The following is a 27,775-nucleotide window of genomic DNA, read 5'->3' as shown; positions in this document are numbered from 1 at the left end:
ACTTAAAATGTTTTCTCATCTCACCATATCTACAGGTGCAGAGTCATTATATACAATAAATCCGTTGGGTAGCATTTAAAAAAAAAAAAACATTTAAAAGTAGATGCATTTGTTTAAAGCAAAGCATTTATTTACTTAGCTACAGATGAAGCAGCTCTTTAAGCCTTCTAACGTCTCATAATTGGTCATCATTTATGTCCAAGAGACTCAATAATAATCTGTTACATTTTAATCCTTTTTTCATATTAAAAAGCGTTTTTGTGCTGCTGCGCATCCATGTATATAATAATGACAACGCGGGTTTGTTTCCGTTAATACGCATATTATCAACACGCTCTTTACTCGAGCAGAAAAAACTCGCGTCGCGCATTGCGCCGGTTGTATAATAGAGATTCCAAAGTCTCTCATGAGCTAGGGGACGAATGTCCAGGGAGTTCAGTATTTCTGTGTGGGCATGCATCAGGGAAAGGTGTGTGAGTCTTTTCTGGGTCATGGTGCTGCGTACCAATGTCTTCAAAAGACGCAAGGCAAAGAAAGTGCGCTCGGATGAGGCCACGGATAGGCACAGACAGTAATAAAAATTAAAATCCAAAATAGACGTAATAACCTACGTGTGTCAAAAATAATTTCCTAAAATATTCATAAGTAATATATCAATTGTGCAAAATATTTTTACTTAAAAAAAATATATTTCTCGCCTTCCCGCAACCATGCGTCAAGGTCTGGAGGAAAAGGATACCTGCCCGGATCCCACGCACGCATCTGCAGTTATATACATTTTACAAAACCAGTATTCATTAGATTTTAAGAACTTTTTTGCCACTTTTAAAACTGTAAAACTAAATGAAAAAGATATTATATGCCGAATGAGCATGTAAGCATATGTTTTCTTGTTCGCTCCACGCAATACGGGTTTAAACGCGTTTTTTTTTCTAAAGAATAATGTTTAAACTTTATTGGTGGTGGTTGAAAATAATTTATATTGCAGAATAATTTTATATTCTTAATATAAAAGAATACTAATATATTTTTACAACATTTTTAACTTTAAAACATACATATAAAGATGCTTTGTACAATAGCTTTGCTTCTGACAACAATTTTCTGTAATAAATCAGTAAATCAATCACAAAATGTGTTGAAAGTGGCGAATAAAATGCTTGTCAATTCAAACAAAGGTGTATAAAACCGCTTTAATTAACAATAACTAAACTGTGCTCTTTTGCATACCTCTACTTTTCTCATGTCTTTCTTTATACCACCTTTATTTATTTTTTTTTAAATCTTGCCACTTTTAGAAATAATTTGTTTGCATTTTTTGTATACTGCACACTTTATTTGCATCAACTATACCCATAATAACATTTTCTATGTTTTTCTTTCAATAAAAATAAACATATTTATTATTGTCTTAACTTAAAACTTTGTTTCTTAATTTATAAATTAGATTTTATATAAATAAGTTTTAAAAGTGTTGACTGCGAACGTCTGAGATAAGATATCTGGAAGGACCTATAATATACGCCTATAATATATGTACATTTTAAATTAAAATGTCTGTTCTATTTCTAGCCATTTATTTTGTTTTGACCAACAAAAAAATACATAAGTGACATTAAGAGATTTTATAAAGTTACTTTAATCCATTATTTTAGTAGTATATTTACAAAGCCACTGAATATTTTTACTGTTATGAATAACGGCTGAAAGGATTAAAAAAAATCATAACACTGACTGCCTATATGCGCAAGAAAGGTATTATTCAAGTTTTAAATATGTAAAACTAAATAAAGATATCATATGCCCACTGTACAGTATGTAAGCATAGGCCCATGTTTTCTTGTTCGCTCTGCGTGGGTTTAAACGCCGTTTTTTCTAAAGAATATTTTTTAAACTTTATTGGTGGTGGTTGAGAACAATTCCTCTTTCCATATGTAAAGCAATTTAGCGCAATATACATGTGTCATATTATTGTTCTTAATACATTAAGAACAATAATACTTATATATTTTTACAACATTTATAACTTTAAAACATGTATTTTTATACCACATGAATCTCTTTAAAATATTAATACTTTTAGAAAAACTGACATAATTATTAATATTATGAACAAACAATGAAACTGTGTCAAAATTCGACAACACAAATTATTAAGATATTCATTGTAAATAGAGTTAAGTGTATTAGGCTCACACTAAATTCTTTGTTACACTTAGTATAAATGCCCATTGCACGTACAGTCATCTTATTATATGTATGCGGTGTTATGCTGGCAAGAAGGGGTTGACGTCACTTTGCTGTTTTAATAGAAATGTTAAATATTCAGCAATGCCCTTATTAACTTCTGGAAACAACCGCAATGACAACGCATATAAAAATTTAGTTTTTTATGCGCCACCTGGTGGATTTTCTGTGAAGCGAAACACATTAAGGGAAAAGGGAAAGTAGCCCCCCCGAAAACACTTGCAGAATTCTGCGTGACTCCGCGAGACGATTTGGCGAATGCCGCGGGAGAAAACGCGCGTTTTTAAAGGCCACATCTGTAGAAGACAATACTGTTTCCCAACTCTAGGGGGACCCCGCGAGCTAGACTTACATGGTATTGCTTTAAAAGGAGGCAATACAACACAAGTAGGGCATTCTACTTCCTATATCTCACTACGAAAGGTGGATACTGTTGGATAACAGTGACGTCACATCGTTCTCATACTGTGATAGGCACAGTGTGAGCTATATTGAGGTCATTGTGAATTCAGAATGCTGTGTTCATGGTATGAGTGCACAATAAGTACCATCAGGGTGCGATTTGCTGGGGGGGATGCGTGGGATTTCCCCCTTTCTGGTCAATGTTTCCCTGCCTCTGCTTAATTATTTTTATCCCCGGTGGGGATAAATTTATCCCCCCCTTAAAGTGATCAGTGCTACTACACTAGTGGCAAGATGGATCACAAAACTTATCACGGATCCGTGGTTTGATTAATGTCAATTTTATTTTAAAATGCACTACTTTGGCTTGCTCTGATATAGCTTATATAGCCGCGTAGCCTCTCTGTATTCACCACTCTGCAGACTTGCTCAATGTCCCGCCCACAGCGCTATCTGATTGGTTACACACCCGGTTACACCTCACAAGTAACAGCCTATCAACACTTGCGAGATGGTTGAGGAGCTGTATTTGTCTAAACGAAGGAAGGCAGCATATTCAGCAGCATATTATTCAGCATATTAATAAAGCGGGAATAAACATCACAATCTGATTATCTGTTTATGATGACAAGGAGAGTTAGTGTCCCAGTCACACCACGGAGAATGGCCGAAGTTACACATATGATAAACGCCAATGAGGCGTTTAGCGAGGCGCGGGCGCGTCCAGTTCGTGACTAGCGTAATGCATCTGTCTTTTCTATCATTTCACTGTCGCACAGTATCACAGTGTAACTTAAACTTAACGTTATTACTTTAAAAGCAGCAGTAAAACTGTTTCTACTGTAATGGTTTAACTTTGCAATCAATCAGTTGTTCAGCAAAGGCTAGCCTAGAGAAGTAGCCTATTAACCGAAGTAAAGTGCTGTAATGTAACTGTCAATGCGATAGAACAATAAAATCCGAAATGGACCGTCTCCAGACGTGACTGTCATCACTAGCCTTCTGATATAAATAGTTTTGCCATTCATAAAAAAGTTTTTGACATAAGTGGCAATGGCATTATCCATGGTACTGGGAGGATGATTTAATTCTTGCGTGTTTTCTCGTTGTGCATGATCACAGTTCATATGTGTGCGGAAAGAAAAGCTTTTAGAGTAAAAATATTGCGTTAGGTGCTTCATGAGTTCAAAAGAAAAACGATTTTTCAATTCCTGCAATTCCCAGTGATGAAGTTCATGTTCTCATGATTTATTTTTATGAATTAAAATGTTTTGAAATGTGCTGTGGACAGAGACGCATTCATTTTTTCTCTTTCGCGCAGGTTATGTTTTGAAAGACGATGTCCTGTAGCTCAGGCACGGCCCCACTTTTCAACAGGCCCACCTAAAACTATAAAAAAAAATACTTTTACTATATTCTAATTTTGTCAAGAATTATAAAAAAATGTCAATAAGCTTATTTTTTGCTAAATTAGTCTACATGTTCATTTTTAAAACCATTTTAAAAAGCTGGTTATATTATATGTTTCTGTGCAAGTTCAGCAGACAGTGAGATTCGGGTTTGTTCCGATCAGAGCTTGTGAGCGGAGAGCGCATTTTTGAATAGCCTATTAGAAATATTTTAATTATAAATATTTAAAAAAAAATATTATAATGGATTTTTGTTAGGTCGGACAATAATTACCAAATTTCTCTCTCGTATTGCTCCTCATAACCACTGAAACCAGTCAAACCAAAAGTCAAGTTATTATGGACAGAAGTTAAAATTGGTGGGTACAAAATTACAATATATGGTGGGTACACGTCACTGAAATCGGTGCCTATATGAAAACATCCCCCTCTCTGTTTTTTTCACAAAAATTGCACCCTGAGTACCATAACCTCACAATGTGACCATAGTATGAGTTTAACATTGAATTTGCAAGTTGAAAATCAAAACAAAAATGTAAAAAGAAAACGAAAACCAACAAATAAGATTTAACATAAAATTAAAATTGAACTTTACATTTTGTTTTTGTGACTATTATTGCGTGAGCATCAATAAAATGAATGTTTTCTTTTTTCATGTTTGCTTTTAATTTTTATAATTTTTAATCATTTTAATATAGTCTTAAATCTAGATGGTATTGAAAATGAAATGTCAAATCATCAATTTTATTTTTCAATTTGGCAGGAATGATGCTTCATCGCTTTGAAAATCAAATAATTTAAATGAATGTTTATATTTACCGACATATTTACAGATTTTTTTTAATCATTTAATTAACACCCTGGGGTCGACGGCGGCGCGGGCACCGTAAACTCTTTTTTTCCAATCACTCTGCAAAGAGACTTAAATTACTCTGCTGATTTTTGACATACAGATATGATTTATACATCATTTAAAACGTTAAAGTGTCTAGTTTTTTTTCTGTCCACTCCCAATAAAAACAGAACGTTGTGCTTTTCGCAAAATTAAGAAAATAAACATGATGCGCGTTTTGTTCTCTCTCCCTCAGTGAAGTCCTTTCAGAAACGCGTCAGAAAAATAAACTGTAACTTAACGAATACTTGTCGTAGAAACAAAAGATAAAATGTCTACATAATGCTTGGAATGTCTCCTTTTAAATGATGTAAGTGAGATTGAAAACAGATATTGTCATTTGGTGTAAACTGTATGAGAAGAAGGAGAAGTACTGTATTTCTCCAGTTACCTCATTATCTATAAAGAGATGAGATCGCCACACCCCTGCGCCATTGAAGTGAACGAGCAGAAACATCCATATGCATGACTCGTGCCTCCTGCAGTCAATGGATACGCAATCCACAATCCAGTCTCTCCATTCCTTGTTGTTCCATCCAATTGCACCAAACATGACATCTAATCCTTATTTACTTGCGTATGTGTGTCAGTATCTCCAGACGCGAGTGTTTTCTTTGTCTTCCGTCAAACAGTTGACGCGACGGAAACGCACATACACAAACACGCAAGTCAGGAAACTCGACGTGCTTTTTAGTATTCTTATTAAATACGCGATTGCAAACAGTACAATCCTTATTTAGTTGCGTCTAAGCGCATATCTCCGCACAGCAAGTTTATTAAACACAGGATCACTCGCATGTGCACACGTTTTCTGCATTCATGATCAACACGTGAGGTAATGGCGGCGGCTGTAAACAAACATTGATAAGTTTATCATGGGTGTCCCTTGTTGTGTTTCTACTATACAAAAACACAAATAAGAGTCCAGACAACGATAGGCAGTTGTTCTTTTGAGCTTTTTACTGCACAAAAGTAAACCTCTCGCTGGCCAACCAATCACAAACCCTGTGTTCACTTTACGATGGCCAAACAGTACCTTTACCAAGATTAGGCTACTATGGTTTTTAAAAGTTAACTTATACTTGTGAAATTAATATAAAATATTTCAATAGAAATATATATATATATATAATGTGTGTGTGTGTATTTACATTATATTGAAAAGTAAACCTTATCATGGTTTTACTACAGAGAAAGTTACATTCCTGTTGAACATCCCCACAAGGCTCATTATGTGGGTCATTATTCAACTCTTTTGTCTCTCAGCTGTCAATCACTGATTATTCAGGAGCTTTCCCGCCTCCACGCATACAGCCTTTCCCAAGCAAAAGTGTCTTAGAAATTGTAAATCAATATCTTGCTTTATGTGAATGAGTAGGCCATATGATTTTCACATCATTTTGAATAAAAAACTCTAGACTACTAGATCCTGTTTTGAAAAGTCTTGGGAACACATGTTTAGAATGAGTTTTGTGGAGTTATATCAGTGACTTAAAAATTTTGCTTTTTCAAAAACCACGCATAAACATTTTTCTCTCAAAAATACAAACATGTACATACATGTTGATTATATGATATTGTAGCCCAGTTTGTGATGAACACAGTGTTATGAGACTTTTGCCATTAATATGTTTTTAAGCAACTGAAAATAGCACAAATGTCAGTGCATGTCAAAACTTCCCCAGGGCCCTAAAAACCCCTTAGACCCCAGAGGGTTAATTAATTTAAAAAAAGGCCAAAAATACCTTCCATAATATTTAACTGAAGACAATTTTAAGTATGGACAGACTGCAAGTAAAAAAATATGTTAATAATGTGTATCCTAACTTAAAAAAATTGATAAGGTGATAAGAAAGAGACCCGTCTACAAGGAAAACTGATTACTCATTAAGAAAAGACTCATTATTAAAATGCTCTGTGGTGCTCTGAGCTCTTTTTTACAACACTCCCGTAGCTCCCGGGCACTCTATTTTTGTTTTCTGACTGAGATTGCCTTCACATCAGGGAACTCGTCAATTATGTTCTTCTGACGTGGCAAGATCTCAGGGGAAAAGCGAGAAGTTCTTTTTGTTTGTGTGGAAACCAGCATTGCATTCAAGTTCAAATATTCTCACTGTAATTCAAGTCAAGGGGACACCCTTATATCTCATCCCTGGTCTTCTTGTTGTCTTTGCTCCTGTTTTTATAACTCAAAGCAGAAAACTGCTGGAAACAGGCATGTGGAATACTGGATACATGTGTATGTGTGTACATATTCGCATCTGTGTTTGGGAATGTGTGCTTGTTTGGTTTGGATGTTTGTAATGCATGTTTGATCTTTGTTTCTTCCTCATTCAGCCATGTGCTTGCAAAAAGCTAAACTTATTTTGCTACTCCCCAACAAACATGAGACGTCCAAAGGACGTTCAGATTATGTCCATATCGGGTGGGTCGGTCGGTCCAGAACCTAATCTGCACCTAAACTGCACGTCTAAACGACGTGCAGATCCAGTACAGTATTTGGACGTCTGACTACGACGTCTTTAGGACGTTGATATGCAGTTCAATATGTGAGGGTCCGTTCTTGGACGTCATTTAGACGTTCAAAACAGGTTCAGAAAAAAATATATAAAAACTTATGCAATTAAAACGACAAATGAGTTCTGATTCAAAACATTGTAACATTACGTTTTTGTTTTATGAAAATTCTTTTAGGTGTTAAAATATGTTATATTTTTATGAATGAATGTTCACAACGCGTGCCAAAATCTACTGCATTTCTTTTGTGTAATTTGCAAATTAAACCAAATTCAAGTGTGATTTACAAACATAATCAACATTGCAATTTTAAGTTTAACCACAAGGGTGTGTAAAAGCTTAGGTGACGAGGTGGCGCGTGATCTTTTTTGCACGTGATCAACAGACGTAATTAAGTGAGCCCCAGCGTAAACGTACTCAACGGATTCAACCTGCTGTGAACAGGTAAGTTATGTTTATCCATTCCAAACAGTGTGTGTTTATTTTGTTTTGTGTACTTATTTTATTGTCAAAAATATTTTTGTTAGAAAACGTCGAGTTTTTCGAGAATTGTTTTCGATAAACGGATGACAGAATTTGACACCGTGGAGGATAACGTTCCGTAAGCTATTTTCAGACTTGGTTAGTTGTTATTAACGAACTGATGCCTTGGTTAGTTGTTATTAACTGACTGTTAATATGTTCGCGTATTAAATATTTTTCAGTGAGTTATTTTAGACCATCTTGGGGAACTCTATTATCTCTTTCAGTCCGAGGGGGACTCGTTCCTTAATAACAGCCATGTGAAACTAAATACACGGTCGTAAAGTTGACTTTTTCTTCTCACACAAAAAATGACATCCGTCCTTTTATAATATTAACCATTTGAATGCATTTTTAATGATTTTGTCTAAGTGACATGCTTAAAAGTGGGCTTCTATGGTAAAGGTTCACCTGTCAATCAAAGAGCTCAGTTCAATACAAGCGCACAGGCACTGTAGTAGACAGTCAGACAAAGAAGTGATTAAGTAAGGAAACTAACATGATGATAACTTGATAATGACCCCCTTTGCCTAGCAAACTATTCATAAAATTAAGAGCCTTTATTAACCTTTGGAATTTAAACAAAATAGAATAATTGTCTTTTCTGTCATGTTCTTTAGTCAATAAAGATCAATGAAAACTGAATGCATATTAAAGGCGGAGTCCATGATGTTTGAAAGCCAATGTTGATATTTGAAATCACCCAAACAAACACGCCCCTACCCCAATAGAATCTGGACCTTCTGTTGATAGACCCGCCCCACACATACGCAACCCGGCATTTGATTTGATTTGATTGGCTATAAGTGTGTTTTGGTAGTCGGCCCGTTTCCTTCTCCAAACCATTTTTCAAACATCGTGGACTCCACCTTTAATTTATGAAGGCATTTGCAATATTTGACTTTTTGACTTATTTCTCCTTTCTGTTTTTGTAAACAGGACCTACATACACCCCAAAGGCTGTTTTCAGAGCCATTTTACCAAGCATCTTTGTACAGTAAGTATTTGTTTTGATTAACCTAAAAAAAACAAAATAAATTTAAATATATGCTGACGTTTGTAATATCTTGCTCTTTTTCAATTATGTTTCAGTAGTGCCGGTTTTCCTTCAGTAGTGCCAGTTTTCCTGAGGTAATTTAAGATCTTTTTAATTAAAGGAATAGTCTACTCATTTTCAATATTAAAATATGTTATTACCTTAACTAAGAAGAGTTGATACATCCCTCTATCATCTTAGTGCGTGCACGTAAGCGCTGGAGAGCGCTGCTACACTTCGATAGCATTTAGCTTAGCCCCATTCATTCAATGGTACCACTCAGAGATAAAGTTAGAAGTGACCAAACACATCAACGTTTTTCCTATTTAAGACGAGTAGTTATACGAAAAAGTTTGGTGGTACAAAATAAAACGTTGCGCTTTTCTAAGCGAATTTAAAAGAGGAACTATATTGTATGGCGGAACAGCACTTTTGGGAGTACTTCGACTCGGCGCAGTAACACCCTCCCTCTCCCATTATGAGAGGGAGAAAGGGAGCGGCGAGTTTTTCAGGCGAGTTGAAGTACTCCCAAAAGTGCTATTACGCCATACAATTTCCTCTTTTAAATCCGCTTAGAAAAGCGCTACGTTTTATTTTGTACCACCAAACTTTTTCGTATAACTACTCGTCTTAAATAGGAAAAACGTTGATGTGTTTGGTCACTTCTAACTTAATCTATAAATGGTACCATTGAATGAATGGGGCTAAGCTAAATGCTATCGAAGCGTCGCAGCGCGCTCCAGCGCTTATGTGCACGCACACAGATGATAGAGGGATGTATCAACAATTCTTAGTTAAGGTAATAACATATTTTAATATTGAAAATGAGTAGACTATTCCTTTAACCATTTTGTTTAATTTCATGTAAAGGTCCCGTTTTCCGGATCCCATATTCCAAACTTTAGTTAGCATGTAATGTTGCTGTTAGAGCATAAATAATACCTGCAAAATGATAAAGGTATATTTTCTCTAAACAATTCACCATTCAAAGCCTTCAGTGACCTGCCGGTTTGTATTACAGCCCCCTACTTCCTGGTTTAATGATGTCAATATTAGAGGTGTTTTTTTCTTAACCTCCACCCACAGGAATATATCAGTCGCCAGGTAAGCTCAAATGCAGTGTTGCCAGAGTTGATGGTTTCTACCCCAAAAACTGTCCAAAACCCGCCCAAAGGCACAAAAAATGCCCAAAACATTTAATCAACATTTTGATTCAATTTGATCAGCATTTAGTTCTTTAACTGCCACAGTTAATACATTATACTCTAGCTAGCAATTAAACACCAGCAGCTACAGAATCACAATAGTAAAATGACAACATAACTCGTTTACATATACAGCTATGCCCCTCACCGCATGCAAAATGCACATTTACAGTGTATTTTTAAATTGTTTTGGGATAATACAAATATCTAATTCGTTATTAATAAATTCAACAATGTCTGATTTTATCTATTTATATTATTAATAATAATATACCTGTATTTTACTCCTTATAAACAGGTGTGTGAGTGAGAGCTAGAGATTGTATAGGCTAACTTTTAACGTTAAATGCACAACAATAATTGGCTGTATGTTAACATGCAAGGATGCTGAAAAGCACTATGAACATCTGAACCTTTCAGAACTATGTAGCCTACGAATCATTTTGATTTGTTGATTCTTTGTTATTTATAGGGGCAGTTTCCCGAACAGGGATTAGACAGAGCTGTCCAAACTGAAAACAACTTGCAGTGACATCTTAAAACACATCAGTGCTCTTTGTTGTGGCTCAAAATGCACACAAGTAGGGGTGGTTTCCCGAACGGGTATTATTTTATGCCGGGATTACGCCTTAGTATAATTAGGAATTATAACTAGTTTTCAACAAACATGCCTTACTAAAAACATTACTGGAGTCCATTTTGAGGCTAAACAAAGGCCACTAATGTATTTTAAGATATACCAGTGCATGTTGTTTTCAGTTTGGACAGCGCTTACATTTATTTTAGTCTAGGACTAATCTAATCCCTGTCCGGGAAACCGCCCCGTAATGTTTTAGTAAGGAATGTTTGTTGAAACTAGTTATATTTCCTAATTAAACTAAGGCCTAGTCTTAGCTTAAGCTAATCCCTGTCTGGGAAACCACCCCATAATGTCCCATGTTTAAGACTGCATATCTATACACACGCATGTAATAACTTTCACCTATTTGCTTGTCTTGATTATTGGCATCCTAAGATATTTTATAACTGCCTGGCACATTCTTGGAGATTGGCTTTAATAATAACATAATTCTCAACATTTGGTAATGACTGTACTGTAATATTGTGTGTCAACAATTGCAAATAACATATTAATGTTCTTTCTTTAATTAATTAGATTTTACCTCATCCTCCACTGCCTCCAGTAATTCCTGGTTTTAAGGTTAGTCATTTTTTTTTAGTTTTCAGTGCCATTCGTCTCAACCCTGACTTCCTAAATAGTCTAAATTTGAATACAAAAATCTGGGCTTGATTTGGTTTTTCTGAAGGTGTTTAAAAGATTTACTGTTTTTGATCCTCTGGGTCTAAACGACCCTACAATGTGAATAAGACAAGTTACAATTTTTTAATAGTTTAATTTGTCAAAAAAGAAATGCATCCAATATTAATGTGAAAATAATATACATGTACAAATCAGCGGTTCTAGAGAACAAACGTACATACTTTCTTAAGCACACACAAACACACAAGTGTGATTGTAACGTAGAGTTTTTTTTACAGATGTTATATATACATCAGGGTTCCCCAAATCTTACCCTGGAGGGCCGGAGCACTGCAGACTTTAGCTCCAACGCTGATCAAACACACCTTAGCAAGCTAATCAAGGTCTTCATGATCACTAGAAAATCACAGGTGGGTAAGTTTGATTAGGGTTGGACGTAAACTCTGTAGTGTTCCTTACCTCCAGGATAAGATTTGGGGAACCCTGATATACATAGTCATCATTCAGTTATTATTGAAGAGCCACACAGATCCAAAATCAAAACTGACCTTTATTGCAGTGTGTCATGTAGCTGTCCATCAATGTAAACAATGTGCAAATTAGTTGAACCAAAAAGTGCACGATTAATAAAGTTATTGGCTTCTAAAGTAGGGAGTCCACTCTGACTCACTGAAACGAGTCGTTATATGGACTGATTCTCCTGCCTGACATTTTCCACGTCACACGAACACTTCCGAGATACTAATCTCCGCCTACAGCCTTGCCTGCGGGAGAAACGAAAACTATGACCATCCCACAGCTAGTTAGTGTGTAAAAATCATGCTGTGTTTTCAGTTTGTGCTGTTTTCACTACCAAAGGAGACATTTTCAAGGAGGGTATATTAAATGTTTGGCTGTGAAGAATCTGTGGTTAAAATTAGGGGTCGACCGATTATCAATCTGGCCGATTGTAGACGTCGATATTAAGCATTTTGCAGACTATCGACATCGGACATTTTAAAAGCCTATTTGACGATAATGTAATTTGATTTTGAAATGCACTATTTCGGCTCTGACGCAGCCATGGATTTAGTGAGAGCCGTCGGAACCCGGAACAGGGCACTCTATTCAGTTGCCTACAGCAATGCCCGCCCACCGCCCATCTGATTTGTTGGGAGTCATGAGTCCGGCCAATCAGCGCAGGAGGCTGAAGACACCGCAGAAAGCGCTTGCTAACTTGAGCTGCTTTGCAATGATTTCGCTCTGTGAGTTGACACTGCAATACAAGAGTTTAGCACGCGTTTCAGGCAGTTGACCGAGCTGGCATTTGCACGTCATTGTAAGTCATGTCATTTTAAAAATACAAGCCACTTTAAAGCATAAAGAACTTGACCACTTTGGTCTTCACTCAGTGTGCTCTTATGCACGCGCACACAACCGCCTGCTTGGAACAAGTAACAGATCAAGTTATTTTTTGCGACTTATTTATTACACAGAAATTTTCATATACACACGGGTATGCTTAAATGCCTGTCTTGAGAACATATATACTTAAGGAATAGGCTGTTGAACCAACTAATTGTGCCTATGATATGGTATTAATGTTATAGTTTTATGAAAACATTTGTAGTCTTTTTAAAAACATACAGAATGAAGTTATGAAGGCAATTACATTAATCACACCTATTACATAATACAAATTGTTTAGTTAATCATTATATCCATATGATTAGGGATGCTCCGATCTGGATTTTTGCAGCTGATACAAATTACCGATCTGTTATCTTCGCGATCGGCCGATACCAATTCCAATTTTTTTAGCTGATATGCAAGCTATTTGATGACTGTAACTATTACATTTTTTCTAGATAAAGTAATACCACAGATGTTGCCTTTGTTATATTACTTACAGTATTTGGGTATATTATTGGTTTAATAGAGAATCAAATAAATTAGCACTCTTCTCCAAAGAGATATTTCATTTCTCGGTAACACTTTAGTATGGGGAACACTTATTGATTATTAATTATGACTTTTAACTCAAACTCACAATTTACTTCTAATTAACAGGTAATAAGGTAGTTGTTGTAGCCGTTAGGTTTAGGTATTGTATTGGGTTAAGGGATGTAAAATATGGTCATGCAGAACAAGGCATTAATATGTCCTTTATAAGCACTAATAAACAGCCAATATGTAAGCTAATAAGACACTAGTTAAAAGTGAGAATTGGTCCATATACTAAAGTGTTACCAATATCTCTTTAAAAACGTTTGTCTCCTAAGAGTACTGAAAATAAAACACTTCACAGTCTTTACTGTATGTATTAAATATACACGCATTCGTATGAAGTATAACAGTTCCTTAGTCAAGAGCAGAGAGTGATTGTATTGAGAGATGAATTATGATACTGTAGCTTTAAGAAGTGAGAGAGATCGCTCTGTTCACGTGCACTGATGACAGGCTGCTGTGTGTGCGTGCGGCGGCTGAACGCAGACAAGAGCAGCTGTGAGGAAAATGAACGTTTAAACGCTCAAAACTCGAGTCATTTAATGCCATTGTTGGCATATTGATCGGAGCATCTCTACATATGATAGTTCATCCATTGATGTGCAACATGATTAACTAAATAGTTCTACTATTGTATGCAATGATAAAATCATCAGAAAATAATTAATATATTTAATTCAATACATTTTTATGTATATATAGTTTATTGGTGCTTCCTGCTCTTTTTTGTTATTATTAATATGATTGTTATAATTAACATTTCTTAGAGTCAGAAGAATTAAAAATGTTTCAAAGCATTGAGAGTTTTTGTCAGACCCTGAGTCTTAATTTTGACATTAATATTCTTTTTTACACCAGCCATATCAGTTCAGAATATCAGTTGTCAGTCTACTTGATTAGTAATAATCGGCATTGGCTCTGAAAAACACATATTGGTCGACCTCTAGTTAAAATTAATTTTTAACAGAGGGATTTATTAACTTAGACATTTGGCAATGAAAGATGGTTCAGTACCCACTTTATTTGAAACAACATGCGTCTCCTAACCACAACCTGTAACCCCGGATTTCCACTGACTGCGGAACGGCTGCGGATCCGTTGCGGAACGGCGGCGGAGTCAATCGGTTTCCATTCAAGTCAATGTGTGTATTTCCACTGACTGCGCTCCGAATCCGTCACAGCTCCGGCCATCCGCAGCCTCCGGCACAAATACGCAGAGCTTCTATTTTTGACGGATGCCGGACAGCTCCGCAGGGCGGAGCCATGACTTTATCGCGTGATCATACCTGAATACGCGAGAACTCGTGTTTTTTTAAATTAAATATTTGCAATACAAACATTACAAACACACACAAATAAAGTCATTAATACAGAAACAACAAATAATAGAATAGAACAGAGCCAGTGGGAGTTTCAAATAAATACATTAAAGATAGAGCATAAATAAATGTTTTAGCAGCCTTCTTATTTTTTGAATTTTGGATGGATATGATGTACTGCTCTGTCTACGTGAGTTCTCGTGTTGTGATCTGGGCTGGTTTGTAAAAACGTCATAATTCAACGGAATAATGGGCAGAGACCGAACTAGGTATCGCGCGATCTTCACGTGAATTTGCGAGACCTCATGGGTCCTCGTCACTTCAGCACGCAGCCGCTCTGCAACAAATACGGTTCTGGTGGGTATTGACGGACGGTGGAGTGCGGAGCCGTAACGCAGCGGAGCTGATCTGCAGCCGCTCCGCAGTCGGTGGAAATCCGGGGTAAGTATGAGTATAGCTACATACTTGCTTAAATGAGTGTAAAATGTCTATCATCGTTTTTATTGCTTGGATTAATGATTAATTATATCGTTGTTTAAACTCGGAGAGTCACGTTAGCAAGCGGTTAACGCATGCTCACTTATTGTTTTGCTATGACCCAGTTAGTTTACATAAATGCTTAAATGAGTGTAAAATTGTTAGTTTCTGTTGTCGTTTTTATTGCTTGGATTAATGATGAATGATGTGTATTACTGTCGATTAGGGATGCAGCGATTAACCGGTTTCACTATTAACCGCGCTTTAAAATGTCACAGTTAAGTAACCATAAAGCATTCGCTACACCGCGTGTTTTTGTTTCACGCACGCACACACACACACAAACCAGATCCACGAACCACCAAGAGGCGCGTGCGTCATGATGCACTGTATGACAAAGCTCCGCGTTCAAAAGAATATGTGGCCGCGTGACGTGTCTCTTGGTTGTTCGTGCATCTGGTTTGTGTGTGTGTGTGTATGTATGAATGTATGTGTGTGTGTGTGTGTGTGTGCGCGTGCGCACCTACATGAGTACGTGAAAGAGCCACACTCCATGTCTGTACAGCATTAAAAACCTCTTGCTCGCGGATCAAACCCGGGCGAGGCTCCTGGTGGTCTGACTGCATTTCCTTAGGTTGAATTCTTTTAACGCGTTTATGATTAATGAATGAATAGCTTGAGTTAACATGTTAATCTTGCCATCCCTACTATTTATATTTGATTTTTGTGTAATATTAAGCTACACCGGTCAAAATGACTTGCAGTACCTTGTCCAGGATGACCCTGTGTTATTATTCGTTTTGAGAACGAATTAATGAATTCGTTTTACTTCAAACAAACCAAAACAATATACATTTATTCAGTCCAAATGTAAAATTACATTTATTCAAAAGATCATTAAAATGAATAGCCTACAGGTTTCAAAAGACACCTATAATGTTTAAGTCAAAGCCAGCTAAGTTATTATTATTATCATTTGTCCAAGAATTGTAGAAAAATACACAAACTGAAAATACAGAAGAATTTGGCAATTGTTAAAAAATTTATTAACTCTTTCCCCGCCATTGACGAGATATCTCGTCAATTAAGAGAAAACGCTTCCCCGCCAATGACGAGATTTTCCGCCTTTCCGCAATACCGCTATTATCCACCAGGTGGCCCTTCCGCAACTTTTTAAACCCGGAAGTATTGCCCTATGGCAAGCAGCTGCATGTCCGTGTCTGTTTTAAAGATCGCTCTGAATGGGATCTCTATGAAAAGTCTGTCACAAAAATGGAATTATCTCTGCTTTTTGCTCAAAATGTGGTGTTTTTGCAGAAACCTACCTATATTCAAAAGCTGATTACAAAAGAACCACTCAAGGTAGGATGAAACGGTTTTTTTTGTTTGAAAGCAGAGGGTCTGTTCTTTCATTTGGTATATTGTATGTTTATATATTTAAAGAAGAACATTTTCTGGAAGGCATTAAACTGAAAATCATGAAAAACGCTGGCGCTGGCTGGCAACTTTTTTTAAAAACGCTGGCGGTGAAAGAGTTAATGTGATTTTATACATTAATGTTGTAAAATAAATGAATCCTTAATAACGTACAACCGTGATTATTTATCAGACTATAACCGTACAATCAAAATCTATAATAGCTGCATCCCTAATGTCGATAATGTCTTCTCAGTAAATCATGTTAGCACTAGGTCAATACATGTTGCACTATTGTTGGTCTGTGCCACTGATCTGTGTTCTGCGCGGAGACTCTTTCAGTTGTCCAATCAAAGTGTAGGCTACTGAAAGGTGGGGTTTAGGCAGACTGAGTCGTTGAATGGCTTCACACGAATAGTTTGGGGATCTCTGAGAAATGGGTTAATTTTAAATGTATATTTTGGGAAAATTACAGTGTTTTTTGACCTTGCATGCATTTAAACCTGTTGTCCGGGACTAATAAACAGTGATAGGACGCTTAAAATTGTCATATTACTGGCTCTTTACTATAATACTTTATGTTTAAAATGTTTTAAATATTTTTTGTTTCAATGAAATGGTTAAAAAAATATATTTTTGATACAAACATGGCTTGAATTGCCTTTTAATTCATAATGTCATGTCAAGAATAGCGTTTTTACAATATTAATAACTATAGATTTATATCTAAATTAGCTATATAGTATGTAATATTATTTGTAATTACTGTAGTAAGTAAAAAAATTAATCTGTCAATATAGGTATAACAGTAAAATACACTAAAAATAAACTAGAAATAGACGTGCTGCCAGTACTGTAAAAATACAGGGAAATTGTTAACAGATGATAAATCATGAGGTGAAAATTGAAACCTAGAGGACAGTTGGTACAGTGCTGCAAAAGCTATGAAGTAAGGGTGTACAAAGGATTTAAACCTTGCTGTTTTCTTATTTGCATAAAAGCTAAATACAACAAATAAAAACAATACAATTATAACATTTAAAAACAACATAAATAAACAATATATATATACTTTTAAAAAAAATTTAAAAAGTGCATCTATTCAAAAAGTAATGTTAAAAAAAATGTTTATTGTGTACCCCACCCTTTCTTGATGGTGCACGTTTAAGATGGTCTTAAGCATGTTTTCTTATCAGCTGCTCCATTGCATCTTTACTCCATTACTCCACCTGTAAAAATGGAAAGACAAAAAATATAAATATGCAAAAGCAGCCTGTAGTCATACACCAAGTACACATACATGTTATAAGAAAACAGCAAGGTTTAAATCCTTTGTACACCCTTACTTCATAGCTTTTGCAGCACTGTACCAACTGTCCTCTAGGTGTAAATTTTCACCTCATGATTTATCATCTGTTAACAATTTCCCTGTATTTTTACAGTACTGGCAGCACGTCTATTTCTTGTTTATTTTTAGTGTATTTTACTGTAATACCTATATTGACAGATTAATTTTTTACTTATTACAGTAATTACAAATAATATTACATACTATATAGCTAATTTAGATATAAATCTATAGTTATTAATATTGTAAAACGCTATTCTTGACATGACATTATGAATTAAAAGGCAATTCAAGCCATGTTTGTATTAAAAATATTTTTTTGAATCATTTCATTGAAACAAAAAATATTTAAAACATTTTAAACATTAAGTAAAGAGCCAGTAAGATGACAATTTTAAGCGTCCTATCACTGTTTATTTGTCCCGGACAACAGGTTTACACGCATGCAAGGTCAAAACACACTGTAATTTTCTCAAAATATACATTTAAAATTAACCCATTTCTCAGAGATCCCCCAACTATTCGTGTGAAGCCATTCAACGACTTAGTCTGCTTACACCCCACATTTCAGTAGCCTACACTGCTTTGATTGGACAACTGACAGAGTCTCCGCGCAGACCACAGATCAGTGGCACAGACCAACAATAGTGCAACATGTAGTGACCTAGTGCTAACATGATTTACTGAGAAGACATTATCGACATTAGGGATGCAGCGATTATAGATTTTGGTGGTGCGGTTATAGTCTGATAAATAATCACGGTTTTACGGTTATTAAGAATTCATTTCTTTTACAACATTAATGTATAAAATCACATGAATAAATTTTTTAACAATTGCTAAATTCTTCTGTATTTTCAGTTTGTGTATTTTTCTACAATTCTTGGACAAATGATAATAATAATAACTTAGCTGGCTTTGACTTAAACATTATAGGTGTCTTTTGAAACCTATAGGCTATTCATTTTAATGATCTTTTGAATAAATGTAATTTTACATTTGGACTGAATAAATGTATATTATTTTGGTTTGTTTGAAGTAAAACGAATTCATTAAGTCGTTCTCAAAACGAATAATAACACAGGGTCATCCTGGACCAGGTACTGCGAGTCATTTTGACAGGTGTAGCTTTAAATTACACAAAAATAAAATATAAATATTAGGGGTGGCAAGATTAACATGTTAACTCAAGCTATTCATTAATTAATCATAAACGCGTTAAAAGAATTCAACCTAAGGAAATGCAGTCAGACCACCAGGAGCCCCGCCCAGGTTTGATCCACGAGCAGGAGGTTTTTAATGCTGTACAGACATGGAGTGTGGCTCTTTCACGTACTCATGTAGGTGCGCGCACACACACACACACACGCACGCACGCACACACACACACACATACATACACACACACACACACACACACACAAACCAGATGCACGAACAACCAAGAGACACGTCACGCGGCCACATATTCTTTTGAACGCGGAGCTTTGTCATACAGTGCATCATGATGCATGCGCCTCTTGGTGGTTCGTGGATCTGGTTTGTCTGTGCGTGCGTGAAACAAAAACACGCAGTGTAGTGAAAACTTTACGGTTACTTAACCCTGACATTTTAAAGTGCGGTTAATAGTGAAACCGGTTAATCGCTGCATCCCTAATCGACATTAATACACATCATTCATCATTAATCCAAGCAATAAAAAAGACAACAAAAACTAACATTTTACACCCATTAAAGCATTTATGTTAGCTAACCGGGTCATATCAAAACCTAAGTGAGCATGCGCTAGCCGCTTGCTAACGTGACTCTCTGACAGTATATATGGGCAGTTTCCCGGACCAGGGTTGGCTTAATCCAGGACTAGGCCTTAGTTTAATTTGGAAATATAACTAGTTTTAACAAACATGCCTTAATAAAAACATTACCTGTGTGCATTTTGAGGTAAAACAAAGGGCACTGATGTATTTTAAGATACGTCAGTGCAAGATGTTTTCAGTTTGGAGAGCTCTTAAAAGTGTTTAAGTCTAGGACTAGTCTAATCCCTGTCCGGAAAACCGCCCCATAGAGTTTAAACAACTCCATCATTCATCATTAATCCAAGCAGTAAAAACGACGATAGAAACTAACAATTTTACACTCATTTAAGCATTTATGTAAACTAACCGTGTCATAGCAAAACAATAAGTGAGCATGCGTTAACTGCTTGCTAACGTGACTCTCTGACAGTATATTAAGAGTTTAAACAACTCCATCATTCATCATTAATCCAAGCAGTAAAAACGACGATAGAAACTAACAATTTTACACTCATTTAAGCATTTATGTAAACTAACCGGGTCATAGCAAAACAATAAGTGAGCATGCGTTAACTGCTTGCTAACGTGACTCTCCGAGTTTAAACAACGAAGCAATAAAAACGATGATAGACATTTTACACTCATTTAAGCAAGGATGTAGCTATACTCATACTTACAGGTTGTGGTTAGGAGACGCATGTTGTTTCAAATAAAGTGGGTACTGAACAATCTTTCATTGCCAAACGCATAGTTAATAAATCCCTCTGTGAAAAATTAATTTTAACTAGAGGTCAACCGATATGTGTTTTTCAGAGCCAATGCCGATACCGATTATTACTGATCAAGTAGACCGACAACTGATATTCTGAACTGATATGGCTGGTGTAAAAATGAAAATTAATGTCAAAATTAAGACTCAGGGTCTGACAAAAACTCTCAATGCTTTGAAACATTTTTAATTCTTCTGACTCTAAGAAATGTTAATTATAACAATCATATTAATAATAACAACATTTGAGCGTTTAAACGTTGATTTTCCTCACAGCTGCTCTTGTCTGCGTTCAGCCGCCGCACGCACACACAGCAGCCTGTCATCAGTGCAAGTGAACAGAGCGATCTCTCTCACGTCTTAAAGCTACAGTATCATAATTCATCTCTCAATACAATCACTCTCTGCTCTTGACTAAGGAACTGTTATACTTCATACGAATGTGTGTATATTTAATACATACAGTAAAGACTGTGAAGTGTTTTATTTTCAGTACTCTTAGGAGACAAACGTTTTTAAAGAGATATTAAATAACTCTTTGGAGAAGAGGGCTAATTTATTTGATTCTCTATTAAAACAATAATATACCCAATTATTGTAAGTAATATAACAAAGGCAACATCTGTGGTATTACGTTATCTAGAAAAAATGTAACAGTTACAGTCATCAAATAGCTTGCATATCAGCTAAAAAAATTGGAATTGGTATCGGCCGATTGTGAAGATAAAAGATCGGTAATTTGTATTGGCTGCAAAAATCCTGATCGGAGCATCCCTAATCATATGGATATAATGATTAACTAAACAATTTGTATTATGTAATAGGTGTAATTAATTTAATTGCCTTCATAGCTTCATTCTGTATGTTTTTAAAAAGACTACAAATGTTTTCATAAAACTATAACATTAATACCATATCATAGGCACAATTAGTTGGTTCAACAGCCTATTCCTATACAGTTGCAATCAGAAATATTCAACCCCCAAAGAGTTTTAAGGATTTATAAATAAAAAATCTTTTCAAAGTGCGGGATTCTGCTTTGGATGAGTTTTTATGAGTTAAGTGAGGCATAAAATCAAAACAGAAAATGTTTGATGTAGTATTTGTGTGTAATAGTATATTTTGTTAAGATAGCCATGTCACAATTATTCAACCCCTTTATAATATTGTTTTTTTTAAAGCTTTCTGACAGTTTTTATGGCCTGAAGTGCAGCTGAAACCTCATTAAGCCTTTAGGAACTCTATAACGATCCATTTTGCTTCAGCTGTGATGCATATATAAACTCCAACCATCAAGGTCTTCAAGGTGAGTTGCAATCATGGGAAAGACAAAGGAGCTTCCACAAAAGCTAAGAGAGGAGATTATTTCATCACATCTGAAGGGCCTTGGGTATAAGAAGATTTCCAAAATATTTAACATTCCAAGAGATTTTTATTATTTTTTTATCAACATCACTATAATGTTTTTTGAGGTGAGGGGGTTGAATATTTCTGATTGCAACTGTATGTCCTCAAAACAGGCATTTAAGCATACCCGTGTGTATATGAACATTTCTGTGTAATAAATAAGTCGCAAAAAATAACTTGATCTGTAACTTGTTGCAAGCAGGCGGCTGTGTGCGCGTGCATAAGAGCACACTGAGTGAAGACCAAAGTGGTCAAGTTCTTTATGCTTTAAAGTGGCTAGTATTTTTAAAATGACATGACTTACATTGACGTGCAAATGCCAGCTCGGTCAACTGCCTGAAACGCGTGCTAAACTCTTGTATTGCAGTGTCAACTCACAGAGCGAAATCATTGCAAAGCAGCTCGAGTTAGCAAGCGCTTTCTGCGGTGTCTTCAGCCTCCTGCGCTGATTGGCCGGACTCATGACTCCCAACAAATCAGATGGGCGAGGGGCAGGCATTGCTGTAGGCAACTGAATAGAGTGCCCTGTTCCGTGTTCCGACGGCTCTCACTAAATCCATGGCTGCGTCAGAGCCGAAATAGTGCATTTAAAATCAAATTACATTATCGGCAAATAGGCTTTTAAAATGTCCGATGTTGATAGTCGGCAAAATGCTTAATATCGACGTCTATAATCGGCCAGATTGATAATCGATCGACCCCTAATTTTAACCACAGATTCTTCACACCCAAACATTTAGTATACCCTCCTTGAAAATGTCTCCTTTGGTAGTGAAAACAGCACAAACTGAAAACACAGCATGATGTTTACACACTAACTAGCTTTGGGCAGGTCATAGTTTTCGTTTCTCCCGCAGGCAAGGCTGTAGGCGGAGATTAGTATCTCGTGTGACGTGGAAGTGTTCCTGTGACGTGGAAAATGTCAGGCAGGAGAATCAGTCCATATAACGACTGTTTCAGTGAGTAAGAGTCGACCTACTTTAGAAGCCAATAACTTGTATTAAAGTTTTTGGTTCAACTAATTTGCACATTGTTTACATTGATGGGCAGCTACATGACACACTGCAATACAGGTCAGTTTCGATTTTGGATCTGTGTGGCTCTTCAATAATAACTGAATGATGACTATGTATATCAGGGTTCCCCAAATCTTATCCTGGAGTTAAGGAACACTACAGAGTTTACGTCCAACCCTAATCAAACTTACCCACCTGTGATTTTCTAGTGATCATGAAGACCTTGATTAGCTTGCTCAGGCGTGTTTGATCAGCGTTGGAGCTAAACTCTGCAGTCCTCCGGCCCTCCAGGGTAAGATTTGGGGAACCCTGATGTATATATAACATCTGTAAAAAAACTCTACTTGTGTGTTTGTGTGTGCTTAAGAAAGTATGTATGTTTGTTCTCTAGAACCGGGGATTTGTACATGTATATTATTTTCACATTAATATTGGATGCATTTCTTTTTTCGACAAATTAAACTATTAAAAAATTGTAACTTGTCTTATTCACATTGTAGGGTCATTTAGACCCAGAGGATCAAAAACAGTAAATCTTTTAAACACCTTCAGAAAAACCAAATCAAGCCCAGATTTTTGTATTCAAATTTAGACTATTTAGGAAGTCAGGGTTGAGACGAATGGCACTGAAAACAAACAAAAAAATGACTAACCTTAAAACCAGGAATTACTGGAGGCAGTGGAGGACGAGGTAAAATCTAATATATTAAAGAAAGAACATTAATATGTTATTTGCAATTGTTGACACACAATATTACAGTACAGTCATTACCAAGTGTTGAGAATTATGTTATTATTAAAGTCAAACTCCAAGAATGTCACAGGCAGTTATATAATATCTTAGGATGCCAATAATCAAGACAAGCAAATTAAAAGTTATTACATGCGTGTGTATAGATATGCAGTCTTAAACATGGGACATTATGGGGTGGTTTCCCAGACAGGGATTAGCTTAAGCTAAGACTAGGCCTTAGTTTAATTAGGAAATATAACTAGTTTCAACAAACATTCCTTTCTAAAAACATTACGGCGTGGTTTCCCGGACAGGGATTAGATTAGTCCTCCGACCTAGACTAAAATAAATATAAGAGCTGTCCAAACTGAAAACAACTTGCACTGATATATCTTAAAATACATTAGTGTCCTTTGTTTAGCCTCAAAATGGACACCAGTAATGTTTTTAGTAAGGCATGTTTGTTGAAAACTAGTTATAATTCCTAATTATACTAAGGCCTAATCCCGGCATAAAATAATACCCGTTCGGGAAACCACCCCTACTTGTGTGCATTTTGAACCAAAACAAAGAGCACTGATGTGTTTTAAGATGTCACTGCAAGTTGTTTTCAGTTTGGACAGCTCTGTCTAATCCCTGTTCGGGAAACCGCCCCTATAAATAACAAAGAATCAACCAATCAAAATGATTCGTAGGCTACATAATTCTGAAAGGTTCAGATGTTCATAGTGCTTTTCAGCATCCTTGCATGTTAACATACAGCCAATTATTGTTGTGCATTTAACGTTAAAAGTTAGCCTATACGATCTCTAGCTCTTACTCACACACCTGTTTATAAGGAGTATAATACAGGTATATTATTATTAATAATATAAATAGATAAAATCAGACATTGTTGAATTTATTAATAACGAATTAGATATTTGTATTATCCCAAAACTATCTAAATATACACTGTAAATGTGCATTTTGCATGTGGTGAGGGGCATAGCTGTATATGTAAACGAGTTATGTTGTCATTTTACTATTGTGATTCTGTAACTTCTGGGGTTTAATTGCTAGCTATAGTAGGCTATAGTGCAATAACTGTGGTAGTTAAAGAACTAAATGCTGATCAAATTGAATCAAAATGTTGATTAAATGTTTTGGGCATTTTTTGTGCCTTTGGGTGGGTTTTGGACAGTTTTTGGGGTAGAAACCATCAATTCTATCTGGCAACACTGCATTTGAGCTAAGCTGGTGACTGATATATTCCTGTGGGTAGAGGTTAGGAAAAAACACCTCTAATATTGACATCATTCAACCAGGAAGTAGAGGACTGTAGTACAAACCGGCAGGTCACTGAAGGCTTTGAAAGGTGAATTGTATTAGAGAAAATATACCTTTATCATTTTGCAGGTATTATTTATGCTCTAACAGCAACATTAAATGCTAACTAAAGTTTGGAATATGGGATCCGGAAAACGGGACCTTTACATGAAATGGAACAAAATGGTTAATTAAAAAGATCTTAAATTACCTTAGGAAATCTGGCACTACTGAAGGAAAACCGGCACTATTGAAACATAATTGAAAAAGAGCAAGATATTACAAACGTCAGCATATATTAAAATGTATTTTGTTTTCTTTGAGGTTAATCAAAACAAATACTTACAGTACAAAGATGCTTGGTCAAATGGCTCTGAAAAGAGCCTTTGGGGTGTATGTAGGTCCTGTTTACAAAAACAGAAAGGAGAAAAAGAAGTCAAATATATTGCAAATGCCTTTGTAAATTAATATGCATTCAGTATTCATTCATCTTTATTGACTAAACAGTATGTTAAGAACATGACAGAAAAGACAATTATTCTATTTTGTTTAAATTCCAAAGGTTAATAAAGGCTCTTAATTTTATGAATAGATTGCAAGGCAAAGGGGGTCATTATCAAGTTATCATCATGTTAGTTTCCTTACTTAATCACTTCTTTGTCTGGCTGTCTACTACAGTGCCTGTGCGCTTGTATTGAACGGAGCTCTTTGATTGACAGGTGAACTTTTACCATAGAAGCCCACTTTCAAGCATGTCACTTAGACAAAATCATTAAAAATGCATTCAAATGGTTAATATTATAAAAGGACGGATGTCATTTTTTGTGTGGGAAGAAAAAGTCAATTTTACGACCGTGTATTTAGTTTCACATGGCTGTTATTAAGGAACGAGTCCCCCTCGGACTGAAAGAGATAATAGAGTTCCCCAAGACGGTCTAAAATAACTCACTGAAAAATATTTAATACGCGAACATATTAACAGTCAGTTAATAACAACTAACCAAGGCATCAGTTCGTTAATAACAACTAACCAAGTCTAAAAATAGCCTACGGAACGTTATCCTCCGCGGTGTCAAATTCTGTCATCAGTTTATCGAAAACAATTCTCGAAAAACTTGACGTTTTCTAACAAAAATATTTTTGACAATAAAATAAGTACATAAAACAAAATAAACACACACTGTTTGGAATGGATAAACATAACTTACCTGTTCACAGCAGGTTGTGTCCGTTGAGTATGTTTACGCTGGCGATGCTTAATTACGTCTGTTGATCACGTGCAAAAAAAGATCACGCGCCGCCTCGCCACCTAAGCTTTTACACACCCTTGTGGTTAAACTTAAAATTGCAATGTTGATTATTTTTGTAAATCACACTTGAATTTGGTTTAATTTGCAAATTACACAAAAGAAATGCAGTAGATTTTGGCACGCGTTGTGAACATTCATTCATAAAAATATAACATATTTTATCACCTTAAAGAATTTTCACAAAAAAAAAAAAACGTCATGTTACATTGTTTTGAATCAGAACTCATTTGTCGTTTTTATTGCATAAGTTTTTATATTTTTTTTCTGAACCTGTTTTGAACGTCTAAATGACGTCCAAGAACGGACCCTCAAATATTGAACTGCATATCAACGTCCAAAAGACGTCGTAGTCAGACGTCCAAATACTGTACTGGATCTGCACGTCGTTTAGACGTGCAGATTAGGTTCTGGACCGACCGACCCGATATGGACATAATCTGAACGTCCTTTGGACGTCTCATGTTTGTTGGGTTATTAGTACAAATGCATTTATGGCTATCACTGTGTACTAACTTTACTAGGGCTGTGTGACGGATCACAAAACTCACAGTTCGGATCACATTACAGTTTTTGAGGCACGGATCGGATTATTTTTCAGGGGTGAGGAAAATCTAATAGCAAATAAAGAAATTGAAAACATTTATAAAAAAGAAAAAAGTTACACATTAATAATGGCTAACATTAGCATTAGGTATACAGAAATCCAATTAAATGAGTTATAACATTGTCTTTATTGTATCAATTAAATATATATTTTTTTAGAGCAACAGAAGTGATTTTTTCTTTGTCTTGGGTTGTTTGATCAACATTACTGACACAGACTTAAGTAGGTTAATTGATGTTACTGTCTCTTATAAGAAACATAATACTTTTGAGATAATTTTGTTTATATGTACCCTGTCAATAACAGAAAGATTTTACATTCGCTTGTTTGCGTCTCACTCGTGTGTGCATTATTGAGGGCACTTAAACGCACGCGCACACAGAGACCGAGGGCAAATCCTAAACAGCGCAGCATAAAAACGTTACGTTGTTTTTCATTGCTTTATTCGGCCAATGTATGTTAATGGACTACAGTATGAGACACATTTGCGCGACTTTCTCTAAAGTTTACACACCAAGAGTTCTGATCTTTGAAGGGCGTACTCACTGTGATGATCACGTCTGGACAGGCGGACCGCATGTGCCTCTGTGCGTACAGACAACTGCTCTCTTTAGCGCCTTTTTGTGGTTATTAATACATCCACACCGCATATATGTTGCTTCAGACAAGCACGTGCAGGTCGCGGTTTCTGTTTGCGTCATCACAACATTTCGGCCGTATTGTTTCGGTGATAAAAGTCTTTCGGCCGAAAATTTTCGGTGGCCGAATATTCGGTGCATCCCTAATTGCTATAGT

At 35.9% G+C, this 27,775-nt stretch overlaps 1 protein-coding gene across 1 annotated transcript in view; it reads left to right on the top strand.

Annotated features, from left to right (window-relative positions):
* Positions 1-9,266: 9,266 nt before the first annotated feature.
* The window catches only part of LOC135748751 (uncharacterized), an 80,238-nt gene continuing 61,729 nt past the window's right edge, over positions 9,267-27,775 (top strand). The window contains exon 1 of the mRNA XM_073814834.1: positions 9,267-9,363. The gene's annotated coding sequence lies outside the window, so the exon portion shown is untranslated. The remainder of the gene's footprint in view (positions 9,364-27,775) is intronic.

The sequence above is a fragment of the Paramisgurnus dabryanus genome, chromosome 5, assembly GCF_030506205.2.
Source record: "Paramisgurnus dabryanus chromosome 5, PD_genome_1.1, whole genome shotgun sequence".
Classification (NCBI taxonomy): Eukaryota; Metazoa; Chordata; class Actinopteri; order Cypriniformes; family Cobitidae; genus Paramisgurnus; species Paramisgurnus dabryanus.
Note: the sequence above shows the minus strand (reverse complement) of the source record. Positions and strands in the feature narration are given on the sequence as shown.